Source organism: Acomys russatus, chromosome 18 (genome assembly GCF_903995435.1).
Source record: "Acomys russatus chromosome 18, mAcoRus1.1, whole genome shotgun sequence".
Lineage (NCBI taxonomy): Eukaryota > Metazoa > Chordata > Mammalia > Rodentia > Muridae > Acomys > Acomys russatus.
In genome coordinates, this window is record NC_067154.1 from 61,408,122 (window position 1) to 61,421,111 (window position 12,990).

The 12,990-nt window shown below is 48.9% G+C and overlaps 1 protein-coding gene across 1 annotated transcript in view; it reads right to left on the bottom strand.

Moving 5' to 3' along the window:
• Dock9 (dedicator of cytokinesis 9) overlaps positions 1-12,990 on the bottom strand; it is a 276,731-nt gene that overhangs the window by 197,666 nt on the left and 66,075 nt on the right. The gene's annotated exons all lie outside the window — the stretch shown is intronic.

Below are 12,990 nucleotides of genomic sequence, written 5' to 3' on the forward strand. Positions count from 1 at the left end.
GGCCCTAATTACTTTTCTCTACACATAAAGTGGTAGAGGCTCTTTCTTTTATTCCCATGTGGTTTTGGTTTGGTTTTCTCTTGTTTGTGTGTGCTTGTGTGTTAAAAGACAGACAGAGACCTAAGGAAAAATGTTAGGAGTATGATTAGCAAAAATCTAGGGCCTATATTATGGCAACTATTTGGGGGGGGCAGTTCTAGATAGGGTTTCTCTGTGTAGCCTTGGCTGTCCTAGACTCACTTTGTAGACCAGGCTGGCCTCGAACTCAGAGATCTGCCTGCCTCTGCCTCCCAGAGTGCTTAGATTACAGGTGTGCATTAAGTATGAGGGCCTGAGTTCAGATCCCTCCAATCCACACAAGAAGACAGAGGGGCCGCTGCGCAGTGACAGGGAGCACAGCACCGGTGAGCCTGCTGGGGGAGCAGAACACGCAGCTGACTTGTTGGCTGTGACAGGACTACTAGGAATTGGTGTCCAACCTGAGCTAGGTGGAAAGTGATCATCAGTCTTCCCAGTAATGGCCGCACACGAATGTGGACGGGACACAGATCCTCAGACGCAGAAGGCCACGTATCGGCAAGTGGTGGCTACAACAGTGAGAGTGAATGCAGCCACTAAGGAAGAGGATGCTGGCCAAGGGCAGAGCCCTTGGTAACACAGACATAGGCACGCTCACACACACACTCGCATGCACACACATGTGCACACTCACACACATACAGTGCTCCTTCTCACACTGTATCCGACCATGGTGTAAGCCTGGCACAATGACCAGGTCCCGGCTCAGCACATCCGGGATGAACGACTGCTCCACACTTCTCTGATACCTATGTGGATCATTTCAAAGCCACCTTGAAAGCATCACACAGCTGCTTGGGTCTTCACAGACCAGGCTTCCCTGCATTGCTCCTGCATCCAGTAACCAATTGCAAATCAAAGACCTGTTTTCATGGGAGATTTTACACTCCATTACCTTCCTTTGTCTTTTTAAGAATTCTCTACTGGTGGTGAAGAGAACAGCATAGCTTTCTTCAAAGTGGGAGGAGGGGGTGGTCTAGAGGTTGGGTCTTCTGAAGTGCCAAGAAACCCATGTACGTAAGGCCCACACAACAGCCCTTACTCCGCTTTTCCATCAAGCAGCATTTATTCTGAAAGACATGACTTTCATGGGGTGCTGCGCCAGGGCCCACAGAGCTGAGGGGCTGAGGGGGGCATGGAGGAATGGCTTAGAAGAGGCTCGCAGAGGTGGCTTCACACTAGCCATTTGTTCAGCTCCTCGGAGTCCACACATGAGTGACGTGCACTGGGACCCTGCCCAGCCCTCAGAGATGCATGGCTGAAGAAAAATCTCTGTAAAGGTCTGTCTCGATGAGGACTTCAAATGGTGTGTGCTCAGACTCACTCCCCTCGCCCTTGGCGCCATCCATATTCCTTATTAAAATAATCATAAAATTAAAAAGCATGCTTCTGTGTAGAAATAACAAGAGAACAGTCTGGAAGCACGATGCTTTCTAGCCTCATGGTGAGAGCGGGTTCTGCCTGCCTGCAAGTGATACTGGCCTGGTCCTTCCTCTGCTAACAAAACAGATGTCTGCTGTGTCTCCAGAATCTGAGGCTGGGGTAGCTTTCTCCAAGATGCGCTGCAGACACCACCAGAAGCGTCACTGAAATGGTGAGGCCAGTCAGGTGTGCTCCATTTCCCCCTGCACCCAGCAGTCCTCAATGAGTCGCAGACAAACAGCAGCTAGTGTGGGCCCTTGGTAGACGGAGAAGATGGAGCAACCAGCAGCCACAGCCGAGAAGCGCCCATGGGAATGGTAAGACAGAGCCAGGGCAGCGCACCCCTCAGCTGGGAGCAGAAGGCCCCTGAGGGCAGGAGCCATGCTCCAAGATGGCGCAGATGGTGAAACCCTCCGGATATCAAGTAGGCTGGTGGCTTGTCTAGGCAAGCAGGCTAGCAAACGGAAAATGTGTGCTGCCAATTCCATAAGGAGCACTCAAGGCCCAATGTAGCCTCAAGTCACAACATTCCTGGCCTTGGTTTCTGTCCACACGATGCCGGAAGAATCCCAGGCCAAGCTGCCAAACTCTCTGAAGAATTTCCAACTCCAGGGACTTGGTAAACTCCATTAGCGAAGAAGACCCGTGGGGACAAGGTGAAAACAGCAGCCACAGACTTGGGTAGCACCTCTTCTTTCTAGGCCTGCCCTCCAAGCTCCAACCAACTGAGCCCCCCCCAAAAGAATGCAGAGCAACTTAGGCTAGATTTGAGGCGCATAGGCTTCTATGTTATCCACCTCATAGTGCTCTGCTTCCCAGTGAGGGGCAGACTGTCCATCATGGCAGACAACCCAGAGCCGCCACCTGCCCAGTGACGTTCCACTGTGGGTGACCAGCATCAGCTCACAAGCCCAGAGGCATGCTCTGTGGAGGAAGCAAGCCACTGTAGCCTGGAAGGAGAGACGGGGTTTTGCTGTAGAAGTTGCCTGGCCACAGATACCTGGGTGAGTAGGAAAGAGAGGCACAGGCCAGCTCCCTCTGTTCCCCTGATAACAAAATGACTCCAAAGTCATACAGACAAGCTGACGTATGTGTCTTAGAAACGAATCGCACTGAGTCAGGTTTCTTGAGTTCAACTGTCGTTCTAACTAATCAACCTACTCTCCCCGTTTAGCTCCCACACAAAAACACACAGGCATGTGCAGTCAGAGAGAGTATACACACACACACACACACACACACACAAAATACAGCATACACACAAACACACAAAGATGTGAATACATATATGCACACACAAATACACACATAGAGCACACAAACACACATTCAAACACATACACACAGAGAAAGAGAGCACAGCACACACACACAGACGTGCAGAGAGAGAGATTACACAGGAGAGAACACACAGCTCACATACAAACACGAAGGTACGTGCATACATTCACACATATACAAATACACTCTAATGAATACATGAACACACACACAAACGCACACTCACAAACACACACTCATAAACTCACACACATACACACTCACATGCATACACAAACATGCTGGGGTGGAGCTGACAAGGAAGAGATACCCAAATATATCTTTTGCTTTTGTTTTTGTTTTTTTTTTTAAGGAAAACAAATAAAGTTTTAAGTTGCTTTTCAAAATAACTTCTTAAGTGAGACCCTCCCGACTCAGCTTCCTTTGTCCCCAGTTCACCTTCGGAGCCTGGCCCCGCATGCCTGGGGCCCCGCCACATGCAGCATCAACAGCCCTGAAATTGCCTTCTCTGTTTCTTCTTCTTTAGAATATTTACTTTTACCAGAATGAAGGTGATTAAAATTTACACAAACAAATGAGGTTTTAAATGTCTGTGGTAGCCAGAGGTTGTTTTCAAAATCAAGACCGTTCCTGCAAACTCTGCCTTTGGACAGGACCCAGCCTCTTCTAGATAAACACACATCTGCACAATCAATCGGCGTTTCCACCAGTTTTACAAACTGGTCATGAGAGTCTGATTTGGACAGCAGCCTGCATCTTTCTGCGACACAACCACCCAGGCCAAGAGGCAGCTCACCCCAGGCTGAAAAGTCAAAGTGGGCAGGAGGCCTCCGCTCCAGTTCTCCCAGGGAAGCTCCCAGCAACCCCAGCATACCCTGGTCTGTTCTGGGACAAAAACTCGCAAAACCCCACTGGAGTAGAAATTAGAAATATGGGGCTGCGGATAGAGTCCGGCAGTTAGAAGTACTTGCTGCTCTTCCAGAGGGCCTGGGTTTGGTTCCCAGCACCCACATAATGGCTCACGGCCATCAGTGACTCCAGTCCCAGGATCCAACATCCCCTCTGGCCTCTTACGGTTTGCACAGGCACCAGGAATGCATGGGTATCAGGAAGGCACGTGGTACATACACAAACATGCAGGCTGGATCTTAAAAAAGAAAAGAAGACAACAGAGCCTATTTGCAAGGGAGAAGTAAAACACTTTGCCTGCCTTTAATGTCCCACCCCTGCAGACCCCCAGATCTAATCTGTAAATGCGATGGTCTGGCATGACCCAGGGCTATACCGGAGTGCATACAGAAAGAAGGTGGTTCTGCCACCAACTCTGGCTATAGGCAGGAAGCGGCCCTCTCAACAGTCTCCTCTGCTAAGGCGTGGTCTGAACAGGAGGCCATGCTGTAAAGGCGCCAGCCTGCTGTCCTCTCAGGAGACAGCCGACCCTGGGACTTCAGGTACAACAATGACCTTGGAAGCGTCTCCAAAGCCAGGAGCGATTCCAGCGCTCATCCTCCTGCAAGCACGGGAGAGGAGAGGCTTGCAAGGGGCAAAGCACCCCCAGAGAAGACCACTCAGTAAACACCTATGCCTTCCCCAGTCAGCACGAGACACATGCTGCACCTGAAAGCTAAAGGGGAAACTATTTGGAAAAGAGAGGAGAAAAGTAAGATGAGCTCATTCTCCCGGCATCAAAACAAAAACCAAAGCCAAAGGCGGGACACAGGCTTCTTTCACTGCGCAGCTTGGAAATGGCAAACTGAGCCCAGGCCTCCCGGGATCCCTCCAGTGCTACCCTAAGCTGACAAGCAAGCTCCTTTCCAAAATGCAAATGTCCTCTGGCAGGTATTTATGTCACCGTGTGACTCTTCTGAAGTCATGTAGCTGAGATCATTCACACACCGAAACTGTTAGGTCCTGACAGTGAGTAAGAGGGAGTGGGGGAGTGGAGTGACCCAGAGCACCTGTGGTGGGGGTGGGGCAGCCACCCCGAGGATGAGGCACAGAGGTGGGGGCTTCCAAACGCCAGTGTGTGAGTGGGGAAGAAATCCCAGGAGCCTCCGCACATCCCCTCAGATGGCTTCCTCTCGGCAGAGTGGCAAGGAAAGGCTTCCGCAGGTCAGAGGCGGCTCAGACACAGGCGAGACTTACTCTTCCCTCACACTCTTTGCCACAAAACACATCCCCAAGTATGGCTGACATCACGGTCCCTCAGTCCTGCCTCTCCCTCACTGACTGCAATGAAACCACTCAAACTGGGTTAAGAGACTGTTTAGCCTAGGTGAGGCGCTTTAGGTAAATTAGTCCCCAGATACCTTTAAAATCAAACTCTGAAGTCAGTAGGCCCCCGCTACAGGCTTCTCACTCCTCATAGGATGTAAGGCTTTGCTGGACTGCTCAGCCTGGAGCATGCCACCCCCAGGGGTGCCTTTCCTCTGGGGGGGGTTCTTTTTCCTTTAAAGATTTGTTTATTTTATATGTGTATGAATGCTCTATCTCCATGTACAGCTGCACGAGAGATCCCATTATAGATCGTTGTGAGCCCCCATGGGGTTGCCTAAAATTGAAGTCAGTACCTTTGGAGGAGCAGACAGTGCTCTACCCTCTGAGCCTTCGCTCCAGCCCCTCAGGGTTTTCCTTGTGTTTCTCCTGAGAGAAATGTAAGGAGTGCAAGACCTTCTGAGGCCTCACACCAAGAGACCGTAGGCTAGCCTGGGCTAGTTAAACAAGATGGCTACCAGCTGAGGGCTAAGAAGACGAGGTCAGCACCAAGCAGGACACCTGATGCCTGGCAGGGGAGAGCCAACGGAAGCTTCTAGGCTTCCCCTAGAGCTCTTCCCAGGGTGCTTCGTCTAGAACTCATTCTTTTCTTGTTCTTAAGCAGGGCTGCAACTTGGGAGAATGGTGGGCTGTGCCAACGCTGGACCTGTCTCTGGCATTCAGACTCAACCAAATTACAAGTACGTGCCCTCCTGACGTGCCGCACGGCCACCTCCCGCGTGCACCGGGGCCTGGCACTGCCACTGACTTCCAGCATACAGCTATTGGGGAAATCTGAGCTTCCAAACATGTCCTGACCCCCCAAAAAGTATGGAGGGGAGCTTGGAGTTTTTATCCTAGGCAGGCCCGTCTCTAGCCGACATGACAGAAGGCAGGAGCTGCCATCCCGGGCTGTACAGGCTTCAGGTTAGACTGTGGGCTGCTTGGCCCATAAGGCTGCTCTCTCTGGCTGACTCATCCTGAGCCCAGATTCTGAACTCCTCGGTGCTCCTCAAGCAACACACGAACAGGCCCCCCACTTCACCTATAACCTCCTCCACACGGGCGCCCTAATGCCCTGGGTCTTCGTGTTTATCCTGCAGAGCCGGCTCAGAGGGCACCTCTCGCCCTTCCACTCCTGGTTAGCAGGTGCATACAGACCTTTTGATCTTGAGTAGAATTTGGCAATTTTCCCCCCAATCTCACGTCTGTTTCCCACGCTAGAGCAGAACAGACTCCTGGCCAGCTGTTGTCCGGCTTTTTCTCGTTCAGCTGTTGCTGGGTTTTTTCACTTTGGAATACTTTTCCACATGCCCTGACTTGGCTTTTGCACACCACCCACATATGCCGGACGCTGCGCTAACAGGCACTTGCTGATGCTGTTAGCCAGAAGGCTCCAGAACCAAAGCACTGTCCTGAAACCTGGCCTTCTCACTCAGCTAGCTGCAGGACTTCCAGTGACTCCGCCCTCTCTCTTTGATCTCTCCGTCTATACAATCAAGGCGGACACAGTGTGTTGCCTGTGGTGCTGCCATAAGGATTAAACTACAGGCAGAAAGGCCTTCCAGCAGGGTGGCAAGCAGTTGACACTTGACAAATGTGCCAGGCGGGCGGTGGCGGTGCACACCTTTAATCCCAGCACTCAGGAGACAGAGGCAAGTGGATCTCTGAATTTGAGGGCAGCCTGGTCTACATAGGAGGATGACCAAGGCTACACATAGAAAGCCTGTCTTGAAAATAAAACAAAAAAGACGGGGTGCTGGAGAGTTGGCTTAGTGGTGAAGAGCAGTATCTGCTCTTCTAGAAGTCCTGAGTTCAATTCCCAACGATCACATGGTGGCTCACACCCATCTATAAGTGATCTGATGCCCTCTTCTGGTGTACAGGTGTACATGTAGATAGAGCACTCATATACATAAAATAAATTAATTAATTTTTAAAAAGAAAAACCAAAAACCAAAATTTCAGTGTTAGCTTTTCTGATGGAGGGAGGAGGAAGTCAGGAAATAAGCCGCATACGTCATTAGTGCCCCCGAGTCTACCATGAAAAGCCCTCCTAAACGGCAAGAGGGATCTCCTGAAAGTCTGTGGTACTCAGAGGTGCACCGTACACACAGCATAGTTTGTTAAATGTTTCAATGCATCATAAAGATGGTGGTACACTCTGAGGCACCCTGAGGTAACCTGAGGCAGAGCCCTTTCTCTCTTCCCTCCGGTTTTACCTGCCCAGCCTCTGGTCGCACTTCTTCCATCGCTAACACCACTTTAACCCTGGCCACTGGAACCCGTCGCTTTATTAGAACGCACCAGCTACTGTGCAGTCTGAGCTTATAAAGCAGGAATCTGGTCCTGTCTTTCCTTGTTTAAAACGTTCAGTATCTGTAATCCCAGCATTTGGGGGGGGGGGGATCAGGCAGGATAACAATAGACAGTAGCCAGGGCTGCACTGTCGTAAACAACTCCTCCTCCTCATCATCATCATCTCTAACATGCTCGAATGAAGCATGTTAGGCTCTGAGGTCCCTTCTGTTCCTCCACATTTGTCTTGCAGCCCAGCGAGGCCCCGGCACAACCCGCAGCCCACGAGGCCGCAGCACACCGTGCATTTAACCAGAAGCTCTGAGAAGCCTTCGGCTCCTGCCATGGATCTCTGGAAACTGCCCCGCCCTGCCTCTCCACCTCCTTCAGTTCATCTGCCAGGGACTCCAGTGGGCTCTGCTGTCACCCAGTCTTACTCCCATCTCAACTGGGTCTACTCGCTAGTTCTGCAAGCTGTGAGGAGCTGGCATCTGTGGTTTCTTCCACCTCACCACTCTGTGATTAGCAGGCACGCAGCGGCCATTTGGTAATTAGAGAAATTATGGGGTCAGCATCTAATGGCTATTTAAAAATTAGAGAAATTATGGGGGTTAGTGAGGGGAAGGATAATGCTTGAGGCATTCTGCCAACTGCTCTTCAAAACTAAAGCACAGAAAAATAATAACTTCTAAGGCTGGACCTCTAACACTATTACGTATGTCACAGCCTGGGTGACAAAGATGTGAAAGGGTAAATTAGCTCGTGGGCTGCACCCATCCTCACATCTGAGAACCCTAGAAACTGTGAGCACAGAGGCTGAGCACAGGCCTGATCTACCCTCTCAAGAAGAGAAGGGGGCCAGCTATATATGAGGCAGAGAGGCATGAGTTCACGACCAGCCTCAGCTACACAGGACAACCTCAAAAAACAGCTGAAAAGAGAACAGAGAGGCGGGGGGGGGGGGGGGGGGCGCTCAACTGACAACCAGTTCTAAGATGTCCCTCCCCGTAGGTTCATGTGTAGACTCAATTTTCTTATGCAATATATTTTATTAACAACTTAGTGACCGAGCCTACGTCAATTATAACCCAATTAACCAAAAAAAAAAAAAAAAAAAAAACAGTAGGAAATGAGGATTAATGGACACAATAACAAAACCTTAAGGAGATCAGTTCCAAGGAATGATTCTCCGGTCGGGAGCCGCAGGATTTCTTTCCACTGGAACCTGGGGTAACCAGATCTCAGAGCCTCAGCAGGAGCCGGAACTCTGAAGCCTTCCCTCGAGCGGTTCTCTCTAGGAGCGCCTTGAACAGCAGCGATGAACAGCCAAATCCACCCCAAGTCTCCTATCTGCCCCGCCCCCAGTTCTGGGCTCATTTATATATCTCTTCCCAGAGTCTGGTCACGGGATCTTTTCAGCTGTCAACAATCAAGCTCCTGCACGAGGTGGCTGCTCTTCTAGTGAATTAACATCACCTGTGCTCTCAGGACCGTTCCGATCCCACACTTGGGCTCCTAAAGAACAGGTTTCTCTCCTTCATCCATGAGTCACAGCTATTGTGTTCTAAGCTGTTTTTCACTGGTTAAAAAAATACATTGCTCAGAATGTATCTTTAGACACAGCCACCAGCTGTTAATTGATATTTGAAAATGCTAAGATAGGGTTTCATTTGGCATTTTAGTCAGGGAAGGACATTAGCGATCCTTAGAAGGCAGAGAAGTTACAGAAGACATCAGCATGTACTCTGTGTCTGTAAAGATGCAGTCCCTGCTGCCAGAGAGGTTTGACTATGCATGCATGTGTGGTATGGGTGAATCCATGTGTGTGTATGTGTGTGATGGGTGTATGTATGTGCAGGTGTGAGTGCACGTGTTTTCTGTGTGTGCAAGACTGTGTGCACATATGTGTGTGCATACATGAGTGCATATGCGTACATGTGTGTGTGAGTGTATTGTGCATACATTGAGTGTGTGTCCATGTGTGCATGTGTTGAGTATTCATGTGTGGTATGTGTGCATGTTAGTGTGTGTGTGCACCTGTGTATGTGTGCAAGTGTGTGTCTGCTTTGGAACCACCTCTGACCTTTTGTTCTATCTGCTGACATTCCTTTGTTAGTAAAGACAGGAAAATGGAGAAACAAACCAAGCTTCCTGGAGGATGCAGCTGCTGGAATGGGATTTTTCTCTCATCAGAATGAACCAGGAATCCACAGAAAGACTAGTGTGACTTGCAGTGTGAACAGGGTATTTCCCAGGAAAAGGAATTTACCAATGCACTCGCATGTTAACCCTTAGCTGCTGGATTCTAGCTAAGGCACGCTTTCATCAAACCCCTTAGGTGTCAAATATCTATAAACTTCTAAACAAATTACTTAGTTCAGCAGCAGCGTATGCAGCATAGCCTGTTTATTCTAGCATTTTTTAAAGAATCGTTTGTTAACCGTGCGTGTGTATAAGCACGCGTGCACCAGATGCACACAGGTGCCTGGGGAGGCCAGAGGGTGTCAGGTTCCCTGGAACTGATGTGGTGCTGCTGGGGACTGAACTGCGGCCCCAGCAGGGACGCTGAGCGCTCTTAACCACTGGGCCATCTCTCCAGCCCCTGCCTATCCTATATTATAAAATGCAGACTAATCTATTTCTCTCCAAATTTATTTCTATCTTCCTGTAATACAACTGCACTGGCAGTTGGAAGAGAAGTTTGCCTGATGCAGTACATGCCGGTGACAGCGCAGCATGGCCTAGTGCCAGGAGAGGAACGGTGGGTATGGGGTGGCCTTCCAACAGGGGCTGGGGAAAATGAATACGGGTGTAATAGTGACCAGGGTAGGACCTCAGCTAAGTTTGCACATAACTATATCTGAAGTCACTAACACAGAGGTCAGCCAGTGTCTGTGAGGGCCAGACAGCAAGCATTCTTCGGCACTGGTAAGTATTATAGGTCTCTGTCATAACAGGACAATGCCGACACCCTTAAAGCAGCACAGACAGTTATGTAAATAAGCAAAGTGGGTGGCCAATAAAATGTTACATACACAAGCAAATGGGAGGGCAGATTTGTCCCCCAGGTTAGCACTGGCTGATCCCTGGGCAGAAAAAAAAAAAAAGGGAAACTAGGTAAAAGATACTAGGAACCAAAGTGCTGGTTGGTCTCAGTTGGGCAAGAATTTCTATACATAAAAGTCACAGGAAAAGCTGTAGAGGAAAAGACTATTGTATGATTTCATCCATGTGCAAAATTCCATTAGTGAAACAAGTAACAAAGAAATGACACAAGGGCTGGAGACAGCTCAGCAGGCGCAGGCGACAGGGGAGGAGAACCGACTCCTACCAACTGTCCTGAGCGCCACACGATGCTTGACGTCTGTGCACGTGTGTGTGTGTGTGTGTGTGTGAGCTTGCTTGCTTGTGTGTTGTGTGTGCACACGCATGCTGAAACACACACTAAATAAATTCATAATTTTTTCAAAAATAAATTAAAACCCAGTGGTGGTGGCGCACACCTTTAACCCCAGCACACTCGGGAGGCAGAATCAGGTAGATCTCTGAGTTCAAGGCCACCTTTGTCTACACAGTGAGTTCCAGGACAACCAGGGCTACACAGAGAAGCCTTGTCTGGAAAAATAAATAAATAAACAAATTACTATGTATTAAAGACTTTTAAAGAATTCCTTCTGGGTCTAGAGAGATGGCTCTGTGGCTCAGATCACTGGCTGCTCCTCCAGAGGACCCGAGCTTGGTTCCCAGTTCCCACATGGCAGTTCACGGTCACGTGTAACTGCAGAGGATCCAACACCCTTATTTCTGCCTCCCACAGGCAGTGTGTGAATGTGTCACATACACACACAGGTAGGTATAATACTTAGAGCCACAAAATAAGAATAAACATTAAAAATTACACCTACCAAGAGCACAGTGAAAGCTGAGGCATGAGGGGCACAGGCATGAGGCTAGCCTGGGGTACACATGAGAACTAATCCTAAGATACAACAAAATAAGCCCCTTTTGCCTTAATAAATTCACTTTTACAAATCAGGCCTACAAAAATAACTGTATAGTGACACAGTGCTTTGGTGTAAATCTTAATTTACAACAATTTAAATGTATACCAACGATGGAAGTCTCTAAGAAAGTATAGTATATTATTTAACAATGGACATATGATGTATATACTTAATCATCTTCTTAGAAGATATAAGAAATTGCTTCTAATAAAATAGAAGTTAAAAGGACATCAGAGACTTCTCAAATATTATCGCAGTTTTAATATTTGCACAGGCAGAGAAAACCATTATAAAACAATATACCACCTATTAAGCAGGAATGACTTTTGGCCTGTGGGGTTATGGGTAAATTTTTTGTTTTGTTTTCTTCTTTATTCTTCTCTTTAATCTCTGAATTTTCTACAATAATTATATAGTCTCTATATAAAAGCAACAAATGTTACTTTGAAAAGACAAGAAAGCCTGAGTTCCTCTCTAAGGCCAGGAAGCAACAGGACCACCCACCCCTGGGAGAGCAAGGGTGGAGGGGAGAAGTGAGGGTGGGGCGGGGCGTGGGGGTATGGGGTGGGGGTGGGGGGTGGAGTGGAGTGGAGAAGGCCAGGGGCGTTTCTGCTGCCCTCTACTCTGAATGTCTAAGAGACAGCCTAAGCCTAAGAGGGCGTAGCCTCCCAGAACAAACATTCCACCCCTCAGTGGACGCTGCAGAATCCTCTCAGGAGATGGAGGAATGCTTCCAGAGGCAAACCCCAGCACAACAATGTGACTCGCCTAAGTGGACTGAAATCTAAGTCTCTGCAGTCTGCCTAACAGAGAAACCCCACCGACAGCTTAGCACTCAGCTCAGCACTCCGTGTCACGGAGGGAGAACACAAACTCGCTTGCCTTGAAAAGCATTTTAAACGTGTGTTATAGGGGGTGAAGGCAATAGTGCATGCCGCAGCACACAGGTGGAGCTCAGAAGACAATGTGCAGGAGTCAATCATCGACTTCCACCATGTGGGGCCTGGGGATTGAACTCAGGTCATCAGGCTTGCTGGCAAGTCCCACCATGTGGGGCCTGGGGATTGAACTCAGGTCATCAGGCTTGGTGGCAAGCCCCTGTTCCTGCTGAACCATCTCATCAGCCCTCGTCCTGAAAATTTTAAACTCCTTATTTTCTGCAGAACAATCCACAATATATACAAGACCCTTTAAAAGTAAGTGCTCTCTTACCCAACTATTCCAGGTCTAGAAGTCTCCTATAACAGCACTGTGACAAGCATTTAAAACACATATGCAAGGGTGCTTACCATAACATTAGAGTCAGAAAAAAAACGCAATAATGGGTACAAGTTAAATAAAAAGTTCCAGGGTTGGAAGATGGCTCAGAGGTTACGAGCAACGGCTGCTCTTCCAGAGGACCCAGGTTCAATTCCCAGCACCTACACAACTGTCTGTAACTCCAGTTCCAGGTGATCCGACACCTTCACACAGACATACATGCAGGCAAAACAACAACACACATAAAATAAAAATAAATAAATATTCCCCAGGACTTGGGAGGCAGAAGCAGGGGAATTCAAGGCCAGCCTGGTCTACAGAGCTAGTTCTAGGACAGCCAAGACTACACACACACACACACACACACACACACACACACACACACACACACACA